This window comes from Megalops cyprinoides, unplaced genomic scaffold (genome assembly GCF_013368585.1).
Source record: "Megalops cyprinoides isolate fMegCyp1 unplaced genomic scaffold, fMegCyp1.pri scaffold_27_arrow_ctg1, whole genome shotgun sequence".
In the NCBI taxonomy this organism is placed as follows: domain Eukaryota; kingdom Metazoa; phylum Chordata; class Actinopteri; order Elopiformes; family Megalopidae; genus Megalops; species Megalops cyprinoides.
Window position 1 is genome coordinate 306,320 of NW_023494723.1, and position 20,487 is coordinate 326,806.

At 39.9% G+C, this 20,487-nt stretch overlaps 1 protein-coding gene across 3 annotated transcripts in view; it reads left to right on the top strand.

The window, feature by feature from the left end:
- The window catches only part of tspan9a (tetraspanin 9a), a 211,546-nt gene that overhangs the window by 43,905 nt on the left and 147,154 nt on the right, over positions 1-20,487 (top strand). The window contains exon 1 of one of the 3 annotated variants that reach the window (XM_036520558.1): positions 5,364-5,487. The exons of 1 other annotated variant lie outside the window; for it this stretch is intronic. The gene's annotated coding sequence lies outside the window, so the exon portion shown is untranslated. Of the gene's footprint in view, positions 1-5,363; positions 5,488-20,487 lie in introns of those variants that run through there. One more of the 3 variants, XM_036520557.1, reaches the window with a different exon arrangement.

Consider the following 20,487-nt stretch of genomic DNA (forward strand, 5'->3'; position numbering starts at 1 on the left):
TGTTATTCGCATCTGTGATGACAATCTGAGTTAGCTGTTAGTGATGTTGACCACTGAATTATTTTTGGATTTGTCCTTTCTATTGCAATGGGGACCGTTTGTCCCCCCATTTCCTGTGTTCGGTGTTTCAAGGGAGGCAAATCAAAGCTGGAGGAGAGGGACGCAAGAGTAAGGCTGTGTGAAAAGATAATTGCACAGATGCAACAAACCCAGTCCAGTGTACAATGGCATTAACTGGCACATATCCTAACTACAAAAACAGCTACAGCAGTGCAGCCTATCTATAAACGGAGTCATTAAGCTATCCGATACTGGACCTGGAGCACCACATCATGCTGCAGTCACATGATTCACACTCAGAGCCCATCCTGCTCTGGTCTGGGGTCAGGCTAGCTGTGAGTGCAGACATGCTGCTTAGTGCAGGCACAGTGCAGACTCACTGATCTCTGTACAGCACACACCAGTGACAAGGCTGACATCTTCATGTAACAGAGTAATTACGTGCTCTTCACAGATGCGGCCTGTCAGCTGTGCTGTAAACTGGTGGCAAGATACAAGCAGGTGGTACATAGCCTGTTACTATGGATCTGAAAGTGTGAGGGTGACTCCCACAGCAGATGCATGTCACTGGATTTAATCAGTATTTCTTCTCCATTTTGACTCTAGATAATGAAGGTGGTCCTTTTTTCTTAAATGCAGTTTGTTGACCAAACACACAAAGAAAAACAATCACAGGATGAATGTTGATTCAGTCAGTGAATACATGCTCACCAGAATAGACTAGGATGTGCTTTGTTCATACCTTGGAGTAATGACTTCAAGAAAACTTCACATTTTAGCATTATTTATAAACTTTTTACATTCTTTCAAGTTTTCCTATGTATTATTTCTCATTAGTTTTCAGTTACCACTGGATTTATGCTGTTGTGTAATGACTGGGAGAAAACTGTTGCTTAATGTAGGGACATGGCACATTGGAGGGTGGATTTGGTTTTGGCAGTCATGTTCTTTTCTCTACTCCTCGCTGTCAGCATTGCCCCCTTCAGAAGTGGCATTTAGCTACATCTCCATCTGAATAGAGTGAGTGAGAGCAGTGCAGGCCTTGCCTGGCACAGCTTCAGTGGAGATTTTAAGAGCGATTTCCTTGCCAGTCTTTTCCCTCAAAGCTAACGTCTGCCACTAAAAGGTGTTTTTAATTCTCTTTCTACCATTGTTGCCATGGTAGAGGACATGTTGCCATGTTCATAGGCACTTCAGACTGATGCTATATAATTTCCACAGCTCATCTGAGGCTGTTCTTACTCATTCAATTCAATTCCGACCGCTTTATTGACAATGACAAGTTTGTTCTCGCATTGCCAAAGCATGTACAAAAACATGAACATGAATGTGTGTATATGAGTGTGTATGGGACATTGTGTGTGTGTGAATGTGTATGTGTGTGTGTTCTCTGTTTGGTTTCCCACTCACTCAGAGAAGCCAACAAGGAGAGTTTAATTTTGGCTTTGAATTGAGACTGAAAGAAGAGGTGGAGGCCAGCAGTGTTCTGCAAACATAAGGAAAAGACACTCTTCCCAGAGCAAGTAGGCTGATAATGACAATGCTATTAGTTCTAGTAGCATTAATAATGATGGCCCTGAATGACCCTGAATGCAGACATTAACAAATGTCACATAAAATAAATACAGGAAACAGCTGATAGTTTACAGTAGAAGAGAGGTGTATTAGCAGAGGGACTGATTTATGTTTCTTTCTCCTGCTAAAAGCCCAATTGTGGGCTTCTTCAGCTCAGCGTGGCGTGGGCTGTGACATCACAGCCCAAGAGCCAATACAGGCACACATCATCCCTCAGAATGTGTGAATAACCATTACTAACATTGATACAGTATCTGGGGAATGAAGGACCTCACATGGTCCTGACAATATACTTATTATTAATTAGTATTGTTAGAGGTGCATTTACAGCAGGCCTGTTAGAGCAGTCCTGTCTGTTGATGACTGGTAGTTTCTATGAAAGGTGTTCAGGGTAATCCCACCCAGAAACTGTCAGTAAGTTCATGGTAGTTACTTTCTTGACAGGCTAGCTGGCTGACATTGTGGGAGCAGAGTGTTACATCTGTAATCCAAAACATTAAATTAACTAAATAAATAAATCAATTAAATAACAAATCCAAATTTATTTCTTATAAGGTAATCAATACATGATTGTAACATGGTGAATCTGAATTATCACTTTCATGGATGAGGAGTTCATAAGGAAGGCATGCAAAGCTTTTACCAAGTTACCACATCTGACATGTTGTCTGATGTCTGATGAGTTGGCCAGGGCTCCCTCTCCTTGTTACACAACCCTCATAAGAGCCCTCCAGTGGATGCATCAGGCAACAGCAAGCTCCACAGTGTTCATCATCACAGTTTCATTACAGTTTTTTCAGTAATAGCTGATTGTACAATTATAGCTGGGTTCCAGATTGTTGGCACATCTTCTTGTTTTAGGATCAACTTTCCAGAAAATTCAGTCTAAAACTGTAGTTATGCTAGTTATGCTATATTTTAGAAGGCTGTGCACAGCGCAGCAACAGCCCTTTTTACATGGTCTGCTTTAGCACTCACTGTTCAAGAGTATTTGTATTTGCTAATAGGATCTATCTGCCTCTATGTAGGTGGTCACAGGCATGAGGAGGGGAGGGATATATAAATGTTGATTAAACATGATTGATCTACTAAATTCAAGCTCAGTTGTGATGTAGTAACTGGGGCTAATTCTGAACTGCTTACAATAGAGAGAGGTTTTTAAGATGACAATCATAACAAAACAGTACTGAATAGAAGTGTTATATTTTCACATTGTTTTCTGTACATATTAGTGTGCAAATACCACACAAACCCCAGGATATCATATTTTTGATGACCCCTCTAATGTTTAACTTTTGTTTTCATTTTGGGTATTGGTGTATTTGACTTTCTCCCATGTTCATGTGTTTAATTTTGGTGAAAATTTTCACAATGAAGATGAAGTCAGTTTCCAGCTAAGGTGATTTAATAATATATTCATAAGTATTTATCTTCTTGTCAAGTTGTGTTTGTGAAGTCAAAAAATATTTAAAAAGTGTTAACTATGGTGTGGATTACAACAGGCGTGATTGTAGTGCATTGCCATAACAAAGGCATGGTACAATGGATATCAGTGGATATTAATTAGTTAATTATTTTATAGCTCACAAACTGCAGATTTTCATAAATAACTCATCTAAATAATCATTTATCAATTTATAAAAAATCAGCAAACAGATTTCACAATTTATGTGAAACCTCTAGGACAAACCCCTCTGAATTCTCATTGATTGCTTATTTTACATGAATGACATGCTTTAGGAATCCCATCACACAGGGCTAATGTGGATTTGTAAGGGGAGTGGACTGTGTTAGTTGTACTGGATGAACCTGCTCACCTGGGCCTTGAAGGTGCTCAGTTATCTTGCATTTATCCTTCAGTTGATTGATCTGCTCATGGTAATCTGCGCTCTCCTCCTGTTGAATGCTATTCATAGTTTCCACTTTCTGTCAGTGTGTTTCGTGTCTGTGGTTGAGTGTGTATGTGAGTATGCTTTCTGATTCTGATTTCTTCATGAATTTAAATTTTCTCCTTTATAAGCATTAACAGTCTACACAAATTTTCAGCTGATCCTCACACTCTTTGATCAAGCACAGGGCATATGATGCATATAGAAAAAACTCCATGACACTAGAAATACTTTTGATTGTAAGGGGGAAAGTACTGATTAGATAGCTTTAGCAAGCTACAATATTGTACATTGCTCTTAGAGGTAACAATGTTTGCTAACTGACAAGTTTATTACTGAAAAATTTGCTTATCAGTGAGAATGTCCTTTAAAGATACCTTTATTGTTTATGAACGGTGACCCTTCACATATCAGGACAAGGATGCGGTTCAATGTTTACATTTTTTTGCCAAGCTAGGTAGCTCATTGATTCTGCATTCCCTGGGACTGTTTTGTCCATTGCCCACTATAATTAGACAAAATAAGCCACAGACACTTTGATGACTGACTTTTCAGTGATTGGTGAGACACACCAAAATTTCTTTTATATGGCTTATCTTTTTAAGATGAGTCATTGCACAATATTACTAGACTTTGTGCTGTCCTGTTGACGCACTGCAATGATGCAACATCGCCAATACAAACCCCCAGAGCTTACCCTTCCCTGCAAGGGTGCATCTGCTCAGGACACAATGATCAAAGACACACAGCTGCACCCCACAACCATGTTTGATCATCCCATACTGCGTGATGCCATTAAAATTCTCTTAAAGACACTAATTGTGTGGGTGCAGAAATTAGTGACAGAGCAGTTACGGGTAGCAACCTTCATCACAAAGGCATGTCCCAATAGTGCCTCATCATTCTCTTCAGAACATTTCATTCAGAATCAGTTGTTTTGGAATAGATAAGCTTTCTCTTTCTAGCAAGAAAGAAAACATAAAAGTAACATTTCACAAGTCAGTTAAAGGACCTTGCCACGATGTAGGCTATGAAACAATCCCTTTCTTTTCAAAGTGGCACAAAGGTGGGTGTAGCCAGGGACAGTGCCCAGGAGACAAGAGATCCAGGCTGAGGACTCATGCTGAAACATCAAATACTGGGTGACAGGATGCCAGAGACTACACCCGGCCTAGACATAACACGTTAGGCTACCAAACTCTCACCAATAACAAGACTACTCAGGACTATCATGCCTTGTGACTCATCTGTAAGCCCCCAACGCAACAAAATAACATTAAACAAAGGCTGCCTAACACTTCCAAGTAATATTCATGCCAGCCACAATTCGTTAAACAATTACACAGTATTCTGTAAAACTGTATTGTATTACGTATTGCCAGTACCATAAATTTGAGCACCACCACAGTATTTAATGTTGTTTTGTAATTGCACAGGAGATACGAGATACGACATAGTAACAAAAATTCTTGAATTTGCCATGAGAAAGTACTCGTGTGTAACATAGCCTACTTTTGTTATCCTACAACATATATGGAAAAATGGAGAGTCTTCAACTCCTTCGAAAGCGTTTGATCTTTAAAACGCAGTGATTCTAACAGCATCGGTTTGCAAAGATGTTGCCGTCACGCCTCCAGGAGTCAGTCCGTCCCCTTCTCATTTCACAACATACTTCATTTCCGCTTCCAGGGGAGAGAATATCCAAAGTCACCAAAAATTCAACAAGTAGTGGGAGCATAATCGGGTGCAGAAGCGCAAAAGAACTGAATGGTATGCCTGTTTTTCAAAAGTCAGGCGTCTTTTGGGAACACGGACTTGCTGTTGAGCCTTGGATTGACGGATAGCTCAAGACAAACGAGCGGAAGGAAGTTTGTATGAATCAAAGTTGGGCATTCATTTTTGGCTTCGGTATTGCAGAGTAAATTGGCTAACGCTAACTGCAGAGAGACTTGAATATACCAAGGTAAGACCGCACTTTAACGGAGCTCCAACGTTGAATAGACCGGTTATGTCACAAATTAATAACTTTCTTTTCATATGAGTGTTTATTTTAAAATATACGTTGGTGCAGTAGTTTCAAAGATTCGCTGGTGTGTACAGCACATTATCTTGAATAATATATCTTTAATGTATGTGTGCATGAGCCTGTATTGTACAACTTTAACTATGACTGTCAGTCCAAGGTTCAGATAATGACTTAATGGAACCATTGTCATTATTCCGAATTATACGATCTTTGTAAAACATTGTTCCCATACATTCGTAAAATAACTAGACCTAGCCAACTGCATAGTTGAGGTGTTGGGAAATTTCTTACTAATTCTCAGTGTTCGTATTATTTGTTGTCGTCGTGAGACCAGTCATAAATAACACTATATTCCCTAACATAAAATAGCAATTGGAGTTAGGTCACAGGCACTGAGCACCGTTTTATTTAAATGGTTAAAAGGTACCAGGAGCACAAATGAAACCATTTGTTGTTTTTGCTGTTCGATGGTGAATTACTGTAGCCAGCTTCTGTACTGTATCACTGTATTGGTTAAAAATAAGGAACACAGTAACATAATAGCTTTGCAGATAAGGTTACGAACTCAAAATTAGCCGTTTTCCACTAACTACTCGATATACATGTAGGCCTACATATTTTTGAAGTTGTGGGTATTTGTGGGTATTTGCATGGAACATTAAGAGAATATGGTCTGGAGGGTGGGGGGGGGGGGGGGGGGGGGGATTTACAAAGTACTGCTTCTGTAGAGCTTTGCAGGATGTGAAGAATTGAAGGTTAAGCATAAATTCCCGAGTGTTTTGAGAAGCAACAGCCAGCCCACGGTATCGTCAACCGTCCAAACTGTGGATAGAGGAGGTCCTGTCCTCACCCAATTTTACTAGGGATTGTGGAAGCTGTGCTCTTGGCTTCTCAAAGCAGTCTCGGTCATGAAACAGTTTCTTGGTGAAATGCCTTATAAATTAAACAAACAGACATATGGAAGTTGCATAGTTGCTCAGTGCTCCATGAGTTCTGAATTTTGTAGGTTGTGCCCAGTTTAAGTGACAGCATTGACCAGCTGTATTAAACCTAGAGTTCCCTTTATAGATGCGTTCACAGTTTAGGCCGTGCATGTAAAACAGCATTGCTCCAAACGGGACTATAAGGGACCATTGTGCTGTGGCAGTGTCTAGGCAGGGTTTAGATTCTTTCAGATTCTTTCATGTCTTATTGTACTCACAAACAGGCGTCGCTATAGACAGACGAAAACCTCTGAGTGCCACATGCCACTGCCTTACAGTCTGATGTTGCAAGATGTCACAGAGGACAAAAAAGCCCTCAGGAATGCTTAAAGAATGCCTGGATGTTTACTAAAACTTAAATGTAAGATAAGACTAGATTTATTTTGCAATAAGTGCAAATGTTAATGTGAATAGGGAGGCTGATTTATGAGCCCTCATTGCTGGCCTTGCATGGTATTTTGAACCTTATCTCCTTGCCAGGAATGGATATTTTTGATTTTTTGAGAAAGAGAGGAAAAGGTCTTTTCCACTGATAATGCATAGCCTCCTATGCATTCCTGTAGCGCTTCCTGCTCACGTATCTCCAGGTCACAACCTTGAGTGTCCTTTGGCTGGAGAAAAGTGCCTCCATTTCCTGTTTCTGGGTCTTACCAAGCAGTTGCATCTGCCACCTTTTTCCTTCTGTTGGTGGGTCATTTACATAAAGGCCAGCCATTTTAAACGTCTCCATTGCAGAATTCATGCCCGCAGCTCTCTCCCAAAAATGCACGTTTTTCATTGTTTACAACTGTTTTTTGCAGCCATATTGTTCTCTATAAAGAAGGAAAACAGATATCAAAGCATGTTTCCCTCAACATTGCCCCTCCATAACTGGCAAGGCTTAATAATCTCACTCTATACATATTCACTGCATTTTCTTGAGACGGAATGATTCCTACTACAGCGAGTGCTCTCTTTGCCTGGAGCACCTCTGCGTTCACTGGCCCATTACACTCTCTTTTTTTTTTCATTGTCACCTATCAATTCCGCCCCTTGATGAAAGTGTCCATTCATGGCTGATGGCAGTGCTCTGCCAGATGTTGTGTGATGTTGTGTTTTTCACTTATGACCTGGGTGACTCTGGCTTGCTGTTCCTAAGTTACTCCAGTTACTCCTGCTCTGTCTCAGGGACAGAGGCTGTTCGCGTGTCCAGCAGAATGCTCCAGCAGCGCAGTCTCTGTTAGCCTTATTCACTGCCTCTGCAGTCTGTGTTAGTCCCAGTCACTGCCTCTGCAGTCTGTGTTAGCCCCAGTCACTGTCTCTCCAGGCTGTGTTAGCCCCAGTCACTGTCTCTCCAGGCTGTGTTAGCCCCTGTCACTGTCTCTCCAGTAGGGATGCACGATATTGGATTTTTGCCGATATTTGATATGCCAGTATTTTCAAACTCATTTTGGCCGATGCCGATACCGATATAGTGTAGATATATATATAGATGCTGCATAATTTTAAAATGGTCTCACTCCTCTCTGGAAGCAGAGAGAAGCTTAGCAGCACACACCTAGCATCCTCACAGGGTGAGAAAGCTAGCTAGAGGTCAGTCGAAACCATTAGGCCCTCTGTTCAAATCCAAAAGCACAAGCTTGGCAATCGTGGGCTGTCTTATTTCCCATCCCATTCTCTCCTTATGGAGCCGCAATAGTTATTTTGAATGAGCAGAGACCCAATATAGTTACAAAAAACGTTATTCGCTGTCCAGTGTCATTGTGTCAGTGTACAAACACAACAATTACGCCCTCTGTTTGAGTCCCAAAGCAGGAACAAGGCGATCGCGGGTTGTCTGGTTTTATTTCCCATTGCTGTCTCTGCTTCCGGAGCTTGACGTTCATGGGCTGTCTTTTGATCATTTCAAATGGCATTCTCTCCTTACAGAGCTACGTTATTTAAAAATGGTCTCATGCCCCTCCAGAAGCAGAGAAAAGCTTAGCAGTACACAACTAGCATCCTCCCAGAGTGAGAAACTTAGCTATATATTTTACCACTCCTTGCATCACTGCTGCTTTACAAGCATTGCAAGTAGCAATTTTGTTATCTGTTTCAGATACTTGGAAATACTTCCTTACAGCTGACATGTTGAAGCTTGTTGCTGGCGCTCATAATAAACATTTAGCATCATTGCGTGCGCATAGTTAACTTGTCACCTTATTACCCAGGCACATCGGCAGAAATTTTCATATCTGCCGATGCCGATAATTAACTTTTTCAGTTTTTATCTGATGTCGTGCCAATATCATCATGCATCCCTACTCTGCAGTCTGCGTTAGCCCCAGTCACTGCCTCTCCAGTCTGTGTTAGGGCAGTGTGTTGCTGTAACGGTGTCATATGAATGTGTGCAGAGACAGGGGTGTTCTGTTCTGAAATGCAATCCACTTATTTAACCTGTTGCAATACAAAGCGTGTTATCACATCATATGCTGATACAGGTTACATTCATCCTCCGTCATACACTGTTACAGGTTACACACAGCCTCCATCATACACTGTTACAGGTTACACACAGCCTACATGATACACTGGTACAGGTTACACACAGCCTCCATCATACACTGATACAGGTTATACACAACCACCATCATACACTGATACAGGTTAAAGACAGCCTACGTCATACACTGTTAGTGATCCTGCCAGTTCTGTAAGCTCATTGGTTTACAGACATTTATTTCCATACAGTGATTCTACTCAGTCAGTCCTGTGGTGTGTTTGAGAATGCCTTGCATAACTGCACATGGTTAAAATCATGCCAGAAATAGGCTGAAGGAAGGTGTCCTTCTCACTCCTTCTCACATACTTGACTGGTTTGCGTTTATTTTTCTGCCCCTTGTGGTTGTTGGCATCTTATTTACCAAAAGTGTTATTTTATGCATCTGCCAAGTGGCTCAGAGCACTCTGTGTTTAGCTTTTAAGAGTGGATAAGCTGCTGTTTTCGTGTCAAAGGGGGGCTTGAAATGTTCTCATGGACCAGTGCTGTTTATGTCTAAGGACTGCTGTAAAGACACTGTCTTTGACAGCTCTAGCTGTAATGCATCCTGTTGTGTTGTTTTTTTTCTTATGGTGTGAAATAGTCATTGTCTCACATTCTGAAGACCCCTCTGAAAGACCTGCCATTCTCCCCCTGCAGGCCCTACTGTTTTCCCTCTAGAAGATGTACCATTCCCTCTTGTAAGATAACAAACTATTATTATTATTATTATTATTATTATTATTATTGCATCAGTTTCTTTCTTGCATCTTGTAATACATCTGTAGAACTGGGTACAAACAATGGTCCTTGAGTGCTGTGGATAGATTGTCTTTCCTATAGTGGAGAGCACCCTTCTCAGAATGTGCACTCTTCCTAGGAGGGTTCTGTTGATGTTGCTTGGAATCTTGGAATATTTTTCCAAGCCATTTTCTCCAAGCCAAGTCCTAGAGCTCCTATAACAACTGGTATAATCTCTGTGGATTCCTTCTATATTAATAATAATAATAATAATAATAATAATAATAATAATAATATTAGCATTATTTAGCACTGTTTGTGCAGGTCATGTGTAGGGCTTCACAAGATCAAAGAAATACAAACTTAATATAATAATTCCTAAGCAAAACAAAATACTTCAGACATTAAAAATACTGAAAGGATCTGGAATAAATGAAACAAGCATACTAACAAATGAAAACAAGGTAAATGTTTCTAACATTGTGTTGAGTTTACAACCTGAAGAATGATGCCATTTGTTATATCCACACCAATGTAAAAGCATACCTTAAATTTATTGTATACATTAATGACACATAATTTCTTTTGTAGTTCAATTTATTTGGCCAACTGAATTTATGAAATTGCAAGATTTCATGCTCTTGTTTAATCGTTTATTAGAATTTTCCTCCATAGGACAATGCATTAATGTCCATCAGATGTGTGGAGGCATTGTGCCTGGACCAACAGAGATGGGATGAGTGTATACAATTGCATTTACTGTGTAAAGTCATATGTCAAGAATACCACGAGGCACAATACTGTTTGACTGAATGCAGCAGTTCCCTCAAAGAAAGATATTGAGCCTCATTTAATTTTAGACTTTTTACCTTGGTTTTCAGGCATTTTCATTTTGGTATAGAACATTTTGTTTTATGTTACGACCCCGTCTAGGGTGGGGGTGAACATAAACTCGACGTCCTCCGACCCCTGCTACCTGAACAACACACGCACACACTGCGTATTTCACGTTAGCCTTTTTAATTTATTATTTTTATTCTTTTTAACGAAAAATACTTCAGGGGTGAGCCAGGCCAAAGTAATAAAAAAAACACAACTAACTAGGGAAGAGGGAAGCTACCTAACCTACTGAGAAAGGAAAAATAAAACGAAATGCAAAACAGCTTCCCTAACTCACTAACAAAAACAGGGGAAAACGGTCATAAAAAAAATGGCACTCACCCCCTACAAATGTTCGGGTTGACATGGGCGAAAATAACAAAGGTAACAAATATAAGTTACACAAAACAATGGACACACATGTCCATAGTCCAGCACACTCTCACCGGCAATGTAAGCAGTCGGGGGTTCACAGCAGAGAGAAATAGGTCCCGGTCCTGCCCAGATGTCGCTTTTCAAATCTCCCTGTCCGTCTTCCAGCCAATAGCCGCGATCCAACAATCGCGTTGTAACCTGAACGGGGAGCAAGAGGGAGAGAGAGAAAACACACACACGAATACGTCCTGGGACGTAACACCACCACACACAAGAACAAACATCGATGTTTGTACACAAGAGTAACACAGGTAAAAGGTAAGAGGATATAAAACAAGTGGAATAATGTTACAGATGTTCAAGCAGTGTTACAAAGTTCAATCTTACTTAGAAGCTATAACCTAAAAAAGCTTTTAAGCCCTGTTTTTATTTGTCCTGAAGAGTATATTTCAACTGATGGTAATGAGGAGAAAAGGCTCAGTAGGGAGAATTAGTCCCTGGCAAAAAACTAAGCCAAGCCATTAAAGGGTTTAAAACAAGTTATTTACCAACAATTACATTACACAGAATTTGCCAAACAAGTTACACAATACATTTTTTGCACATTTATCTGGGTTTGTGTGGCGTTTTCAGTTGACGGAGTGGGGTCATTTTATCCGAGATCTTCATCAATGCACTGCAATGCAGGAAGCACTTCACGTGAGAGCTATTGATTTGAAAGGGGGAGGGTTTCCTGAGTGTTGCTTGTGCCAGAGATCTGATCTTGTAAAATAAGCTGCGCTGCATTTGGGGCATGGCTGTGAGCTCTTACAGCCTTTATCCTGGACTATATCCAGCACCGAAGGAAGGAGCTGCTAACTTTCATCCTACACGCTCTGCACTGATCGGAAAGGTAAAGTGAGAGCCAGCACTGCCAGTTTGACCTTGTACACAGTGTGTATTACTACACACCCTCATTGCTCTGTGGTGCCACCTGCAAGGCTTAGCATGTGCCAAGATACTTCCTGAGCAGGACCATCATAGAAGTCCTACACACACTAGTGCTCTGTGGCTTTTATCAGAGAGCTGTGCTTTGCAGTTTGATGCTTGCTTGGACCACTTGCTTGGAGGAAGCTGGCCAACACTCCTCACAAAAAAGGAGAAAAACTTGGCAATACGCTATTTTAAAAATCGACAAACAAAAAAGAAGCAGCCAAAACTCAACTCAAACAGCTTCCTCTCTTGGCATCCACACACATGTATTTAACTATCATTAATTAGGCAGATGGGGCCAATCAGTTAGGTGCTGATTCACACACAGACAATTACAAACTGACCATTAATCTGCTCAGATGAAACTGATTGACATGAGCTCAGTTATTGACAAAGTTGCAAACGGAGAGACAAGATCCTTAAACACTGAAACAACTAACAATTAAATAGGAGTTTCGGGGGACAGATGAAGGTTCTAGTTCACAAGCATTCGGGCAATGCTAGTGTTTCATTGTAAAACACTGAGTGATGCAGACTACAGTCTCTATGTGCAGCCTGAGCCATAAAGCTAAGACTCAGGTTTGAGCTCCCGGTGCGTTTTGGTACTTGGTTTGGTACTAGGCCTTTCTCCCCTGATTGCTCTGTTTGACCGGGCGACCGGCTCTGGAAAGAGTCCTAGTTGTTCCAAACTTCTTCCATTTAAGAATTATGTAGGCCACTGTGCTCTTGGGAGCCTTCAATGCAGCAGAATTCTTTTTTGTAGCCTTCCCCAGATCTGTGCCTCGACACAATCCTGTCTCTGAGCTCTGCAGGCAGTTTGTTTGACCTCATGGCTTGGCTTTTGCTCTGATATGCATTTTCAGCTGACAGATAGGGCTGTTGTGGTGAAGGAATTTCGCCTACGGTGATTTAGGGTGGCTGAACACCGCGATATGTGGTATTACTGCCATTTTTTTTTTTTTTTTTTGCAAATTACTTCATATATAAATAGGCTTTATTGTTAGGCTATTATTAAGTATATTGTTGCTTTTTAAATGACAAAGATGACATGAAAGTTTTAAAACAATTTAAATGCCGTAAAACTTCGAATAAATGCCAGGCGTTTATTTGCTTTAATTACTTAACTTTACCAGCGTTTATTGGAGACTCGGTGATAATAAGAGACCTGCGTTTATTTCATGTAAAGCCCTCAGGCTTCTGCAAGTTACTGGTAGGTGAACTGACCTGGAAAATTCACCATGTTTTTTTTTCCCCAAGTAGCCTACTTAACAAACATTACACGGCACTCTTTGGTAGCAAATCAAACAGGAATCACTAATAAAAGTTAAACATTGTCATTGCAACCTATGATGGGAGAGCACAGTCTGTAAGAATAGCAGTATCACTGTGAATTTAGGCTACCATGATCTGAAAGACAGCTTGTTTTGTTCGTTTATGTTTAATCTAATTCGTGAACAGATGAACACGCATAAGGCAAATTGAATTCACTAAAACAACCTCAGTTAGCCTAATGTAAAAATTATTTGTGTTATTTCATTTTTTAGCCACAAAACATAAATAGGACTGCTGTAAGCATTTAACCCACTGCTCTTTTGTTTTATAGTCATGAAAAATGAATATAATTTTCCCTGGCGTTTATTTGAGGCAGGCGTTTATTTCACTGAAGGGGTCGCACATACTGGCGATTATAAGAGACCTGTGTTTATTGGAGATTCGGCTATTATTGGAAGTTTTACGGTACTTGTTTATTGTTAAATGCAGAACACAGAAGGACAATGAGATGCAATAAGAAAGCAAGGTAGGCTACATGCCTTTTCTCCTTTATGGAAAAAAAGGATTAAGCCTAGCCTATACCCTAGGCTAGATATAAATTTTCAAACCAAAATAATTAAAGCAAATTGTTTAGGCTAAATCCTTTAAGTGCAAATCTATGGAGCCCCTAAAGAGACATTAGAAAAAAAAACATTAGACGTTAGGGGACATAAGAAGAAAATGTATCGAAGTTTTTTCCTCAACCGAAATGGTTTCTGTTATATTGGTATATATAGTATTGCAATATTGCAGTTATCATGACAGCCCTACTGAGAGATCTTATAATAGACAGGTGTGGCCTTTCCAAATCATGTCCAATCAGTGGAATTTACCACAGGTACGCTCCAATCAAGGTGTAGAAACATCTCAAAGATGATCAAGAGAAATAGGATGCACCTGAGATTTCAAGTGTCATAGCAAAGAGTCTGAATACTTATGTCAGTGTGATATTTCAGTTTTTTATTTTTAATAAATTTGCAAAAAAAAAAAAAGATAAAATACTGTTTTCACTTTGTCGTTATGGGGTATTGAGCGTAGATTGATGAGGGGGAAAATTAAACAATTTTAACATAAGACTGCAACATAACAAAGTGTGAAAAACATGAAGGGGTCTGAATACACTGTACATTCTGAATTGCCTAAATATGTCTTTGTCTTTGGTTCTTAAGTGACCTGTATTACACTACCTGAAGTAAATACACACCAATTAAAGACATTAAAGGCAAAATATCAACCCCGTTACCAGTTTTGAAAGGGATACGAGCTGGTTGATTAAGGCCCTTTTCCAGTGTGTGTTTTTAGTTTTAGTTGGAGTTTTTGGTTTCTTGTGATGGATGAGTGTGTGTGTTTGTGTGTGTCTGACTATGTGCTTATGATGAATGATAGTTCTAGCTGATCTGTTTGAGATTGCATTGGGTCATTTTTGACATATGTTTGTATAGATCGGTGTCTTGTAGTCACCTTGGGTAGGGCTAGAATGTCACAAAAATGGTAACTAATAGATTATCTATCAATGCTTTTCTTTACAAAGTCAAGTATATCTCAAGAATCCTTCCTCCATGTGACCTATGTACTGAATTTCAGCAAAATCAAAAATATTGTAGACAATTTTGTCCCATTTTCACACAGAATGGCCCATACTGAAGCTGATCCCTGAGCTAACTAAGGAGGAAGCCTGCTGAATTGGAGCTTACTCTGAGACTGTGTGTGTGTGTGAGTGTGTTCAGACCCTCTCTCCCGCCAGTGTTTACATTACAGGTATACATCACAGAAATTGAGATTCAAATTTGATTAGAACTGAAACCCATTCAGACATTTAGACACTCTCTATATTTGGAAGAATGGAAAAGCAGGTGACCGCTTGAAATCTTGATCATTGAGTCTTTTTATGTTTGATAGTTTCATCCACTAAACAGATAATTAAACACACGAAACAAGGTGGGGATTAAATTTTGAATATTGGCGCTCTGATGAGACTTTACTTTAGCCATGGCTACTTTGTCTTCTCTATGTCCAAGAATTTCAGACGGTGTCCATTGTGAAATTGAGAATTTTGGACCTAAAATTTTTTTCTTGGTCCCAAGAAGACTATCATAACACCTTTAGCTAAACTTAGCCTAGAATTTTCTCAAAATATTTTGTGTTAAGGGCTACAGTATGGTATAGGGATTGTAAATGGGCTTTCTCTCTTTATGCTACACTGCACTTGACTGAGCATTACTTTCAACTAGTGGGCCATTCTCAAATGCAGATGTGTTAGTGTAGGAATGATTTGGCCTCAATGTTGGTGGCCACAGTTGCAGTTGCACTTTAATCTGAAGAATTTGGAAATCCAAAAACCAATTCATTAGCCAAGGGCTCAGCCCCCACAGTTGAAATGTATTTTTTGCAGTTATTGTTGGAAAAGTGAACAGTCTGATGTCTCCACCACAAAAATTGGATGAGCTCAAGTTAAATGTCAGAAGGACGGATTTTGGATGCTCTTTACTCCCAAAATAATTCCCGTAAGCCGCCTGGCTCACTTTCAGAGAGTGGAATTTCATTATTTGGACAGGGATTCCAGACACAGGGCATGCTTCTCTGTGCTGAGCCCCCCCAGACAGTCAGTGTGTGTAAGGCCAAGATTTGTGAATTGCTGTCTGTCATGGAGTCCCTGGCCAGGGACACAGCTGTTGCAGTTACAGAGGAGCGGTGTTGACAACACCGGTTAGAAGATTAAAGGGCACCAAATGACCAAATACCAGAATGTCACATGTTGAGGTAGGGAATCCATTTTGTCTTGTTTTGGGCATCCATGGGTGATTATTTTAATTAAATGAGCTCAAGCAAACTCCCTGTAATAAGCCTATGAGAATGAATCACTGAAAACATTTTGCTTCTCACTTGCTGATTAAAATATATTGCAGCTTTGAGTTGTTTTCTCAGTGGTCCTCTGCAGAGTGAAATGAAGATGTAAACAGTCTAAAAGGGGACAGATTACAGGGTGAGAGGGAGAGAAACAAGGGGAAACAGACAGAGCTAAGCTGGCTGGGGAGGAAAAGGGGAAAATGGACTTTTGAGTACAACAGAAACAATACGGACTTCAGAGTCAGACAGGAGGAAGTTGCTGAGAACCTTGACTGAAGATTGCTCTGTGGATACAGGGTTTAAAAGAGGAGGGGGTTGTTAGAGTAGGCTTTTCAGAGTTTACAGAGCATTGTAGTTGCAAGCAATACTTAGTGCATTTGAGCAACCAGTTTGATGGAAGATATTTACAGCCGAAAAGAGCACATAGAAGAGCAAATACTGTCCTGTGTATTCATAACCCTGAATGAATAGCAACAAAAATGTAAGTAGGCTATTGGAAAGATTTTATGTCTAATATTTTTTTCTCTCCAAACACTAAGCTTTAACCTGTTGTTCCTGTTTAATTAAGAGTGTCAATGTGTGTTAGAGATCATGTGAATCAGGGAATGAAGGCAGAATCGACAGCTGTGATTGGCTGAAGATTTCCTTAGGAGATCCTGAAACAGGCTCCTTCAGTGATGCCTGGCAAGCAAAACAAAAGTTTGGATCCAGATACACAAACAGGCGTGGCCACAGAGCCTGATGTCTACTCTCTCCACCTCTGCTTGTGTTTGTGGGTGTGTTCCTGCAAAGTGTATCAGAAGTGAGACTTGTGCTCACGCGGGCTCTGTCAGCAGTGAGACTCTGCCACGCAGGTCCGTCGGCAGTAAGAGTCATGTTTATGTATGCTCCGTTGGCAGCGAGATTCCTGCTTGCACACGCTCCATTAGCAGTAAGTGTCGTGTTCATGTCCGCACTGTTGGTAGGCTCTCTGCAGTGAAATGGCAAAATGGCAAATGGTTAAACTATAGCGTTTAACTTATTCTGCTTAAATGAAGCAATGGTAAATATATCTGTGACTCGCATGTCTGTAGTTACAGTCAGTGCATTGGAAATGATTAACCCTTTCACGCGTACGGTCACATCGGTGTGAATAGCCGTTTAGCGTGTATGCTAAAACTGTTGCGATTAGAACACTAGATTGGAGAAATCCTAGTTGATTTTAGCTTTGAGGAAACAGCGATTTAACTCTAAAAATTATAGCAAATGCTAACTGAAAAAGTTATTTGCGAAAGGGTTAAACCAGAGGGGACACGTAAATAAACGTGAGCTGAACAAGTATCTAACATGGCTTGGTAGCCAAACAAAGTTATCTAGCTTCTCTTTCAAACATGTAGTGTGAAATCCCAGTCGCAAGTCCTTGTTGCAGACAGTCATGAGAACATAAGAACATATTATGAGAACAGGCCATCTGGCCCAACTAAGCTCACCATTTCAATTAAAGAGTATCCAAAATTGCATCAAGTCTGGACTTGAACACAGTAAGGGTCTCTGCCTCCACTACATGACCTGGCAACCTATTTCATGTATTTCATGTTTTCATATTATATATATTATATATATCACACATGGGCTCATGTTCATATTCATATTTCATATTTCATGTACTCTGTGTAAAATAATGTTTCCTTATATCAGTGCGGAACTTACTTTTAACTAGTTTCCATTTATGTCCTCTTGTTCTACAGACTGAACTCACCCTAAAAAATGTATTGTAGTTAACCTTATTGAGTCCTTTTATAAATTTAAAAACCTCAATTAAATCACTCCTAAGCCTCCTCTCGCTAAGTCTGAATAGGTTAAGTAACTTGAGTCTTTCCTCATAGCTTTTATATTTCATGCCAGGAAGTTGCCCTTCTTTGAACTTTTCAGGAACCTCAATATCTTTCTTATAGTGCGGTGCCCTGAACTGCACACAGTATTCCAAGTGAGGTCTGACTAGAGCATTGTATAACTTCAGTATAACCTCCCGCCAAAAGTATTGAGTATAAATCTATATTTCCCAACATCCTGTTGGCCTTTTTTACTGCTACAGCACACTGCCTAGATGCTGTTAAGCTTGGGTCAACTATTACTCCCAAGTCTTTTTCAAATTGAGCACATTCTAGTTTTTTCCCCCCATCAAGTAGTCTTGTCTAAGGTTCTTATTTCCCACATGCAAGACTTTACATTTATCTAAATTGAATGTCATCTGCCAGGTATCTTCCCACTTTTGGATGCTGTTTAGGTCTTCCTGTATTACCTTAGTTGATCCTATACTGTTGGTTAGACCCCCTAGTTTTATATTATCTGCAAATTTTACTATTTTACTACTAACCTCTGCATCAAGATCATTTATGTATATAAGAAATAGCAAAGGCCCCAACACCGATCCCTGCGGGACTCCACTTCGTACAGGCCACTGCTCTGATACAGTTCCTCCCACAGTTACAGTCTGCTTTCTACTAGACAACCAACTTCGAACCCACTCAGTGATAGCTCCTGTAATTCCTGCAGATTTCATTTTCAATATGACCCGCTCATGTGGTACTTTGTCAAATGCCTTTTGAAATTCCAAATAGATAATATCATAAGCTTGGTTTAAGTCCAGACATGCTGTAGCTTCCTCAAAAAAAGTCCAGGAGGTTTGTTCAGCATGACCTCCCTCTGCGAAAACCATGTTGGCTATCATTTAAGACCATTTTGTTCCAGGAATAATTCCAAATTATCCCTAATGATGGATTTCAGTATTTTGCATGTGATACAAGTTAAGCTGACAGGCCTATAATTTCCTGGATCAGTCCGGTCTCCTTTCTTGTAGATAGGTACTACATTGCCATGTTTCCAGTCATCTGGCATTTCTCCAGTTTTAAGGGATTGTTTAAAAATAACTGTCAGAGGCTTGTAAACCACCTCTGCTAGTTCTCTGAAAACTCTTGGGTATATTCCATCAGGGCCTGCTACCTTATTTGTTTTAAGTTTCTTTAGTTTATCTAGTACCTCTGCATCATTTAAATCAATTTCTTCCATAAGTCTCTGAGAACTGAGTGCACCTGAAGGCATATGCGAAAACACTTCACTAGTGAAACTCTCCACAAAGTAACTGTTTAGTGTATCAGCAATAGCTTTGTTATCATAAACCATAACTCCATCCTTATTTTTTATACCTCTTATTTCATCCTTAACTATCCTTTTTTGACTGTAATATTGAAAAAAGTGTTGAGTTGCTCTTTGCATCTAGTGCAATCTGTCTTTCAAAACGCCTTTTAGCTTCCCTTATTTTTTCCTTAACTTGAGCTCACATATTACTATATTCAATCTTATTACTCTCTGAGCTCTCCAACTTGTATTTTCTAAATAATTTCCTTTTTTGTTTCCCGTAACGTCCCGTAACGACTTATTCGCCCACTGTGGATGCTTCTTTTCAGCTTCCCTTATCTCACTTGCTGAATGAATTTACGCTGTACATCCAGAATAATCGTTTTAAAAATGCACCACATTTCTTTCACAGTTTTACCATCTAGAAGAGGTACCCAGTTTATATTCCTTGTATAATCACGCATCTTAATAAAGTCAGCTCGTCTAAAATTGAAAACTCTAGCATTGGAGAATGCAGACTTAACTTGCCGATTCTAACAGGATTATTACACAGAACCAGATCTAGGATTGTGTTCTCTCTCGTGGGTTGAGTAACAGACTGTATCAAAAAACTGTCATTTACAACATCCAAAAACTCTTCCTCACATTTACCTTGACCTGACACAGCTTCCCAATTAATTGAAGGGTAATTGAAGTCCCCCATTACTATTGTCTCACCCTCCTGACATGCTAGTTTAATGTTATCAAAGAGACATTGCTGTCTGAGGCTGGTGGCCTATAGCATACTCCAACATTCAGACCTTTTTCATTTTCCCCCAATATCTTAATTCATATGTCTTCACTAACTCCAAGGGGCTCCATTCCTGGTATTTCCTGAATATTAAGATTATCCTTTACATAGAGAGCTACGCCTCCTCCTCATCTATTGATTCTATCTTTTCTTAGCAGCTTGTATCCTTCTACATTGTACTCATCCCCATCCCCTGCACCAAGCCACGTCTCTGTAATCCCAACAACATCAAAGTTACTATTACTCATAATGGTTTCTAGATCCAAAATTTTATTTTTTATGCTTCTAGTATTTAAACAGAGAAATTTCAGGGTACCACCTGTGCATTTCCTGTCCTTCCCCTGCCCCCAGTTGCTCAGAACCACCTCTATTACAGTGCTGTTCTGACTGATTTACAAGCATCTTTTCCTCACTACTAATAAAAT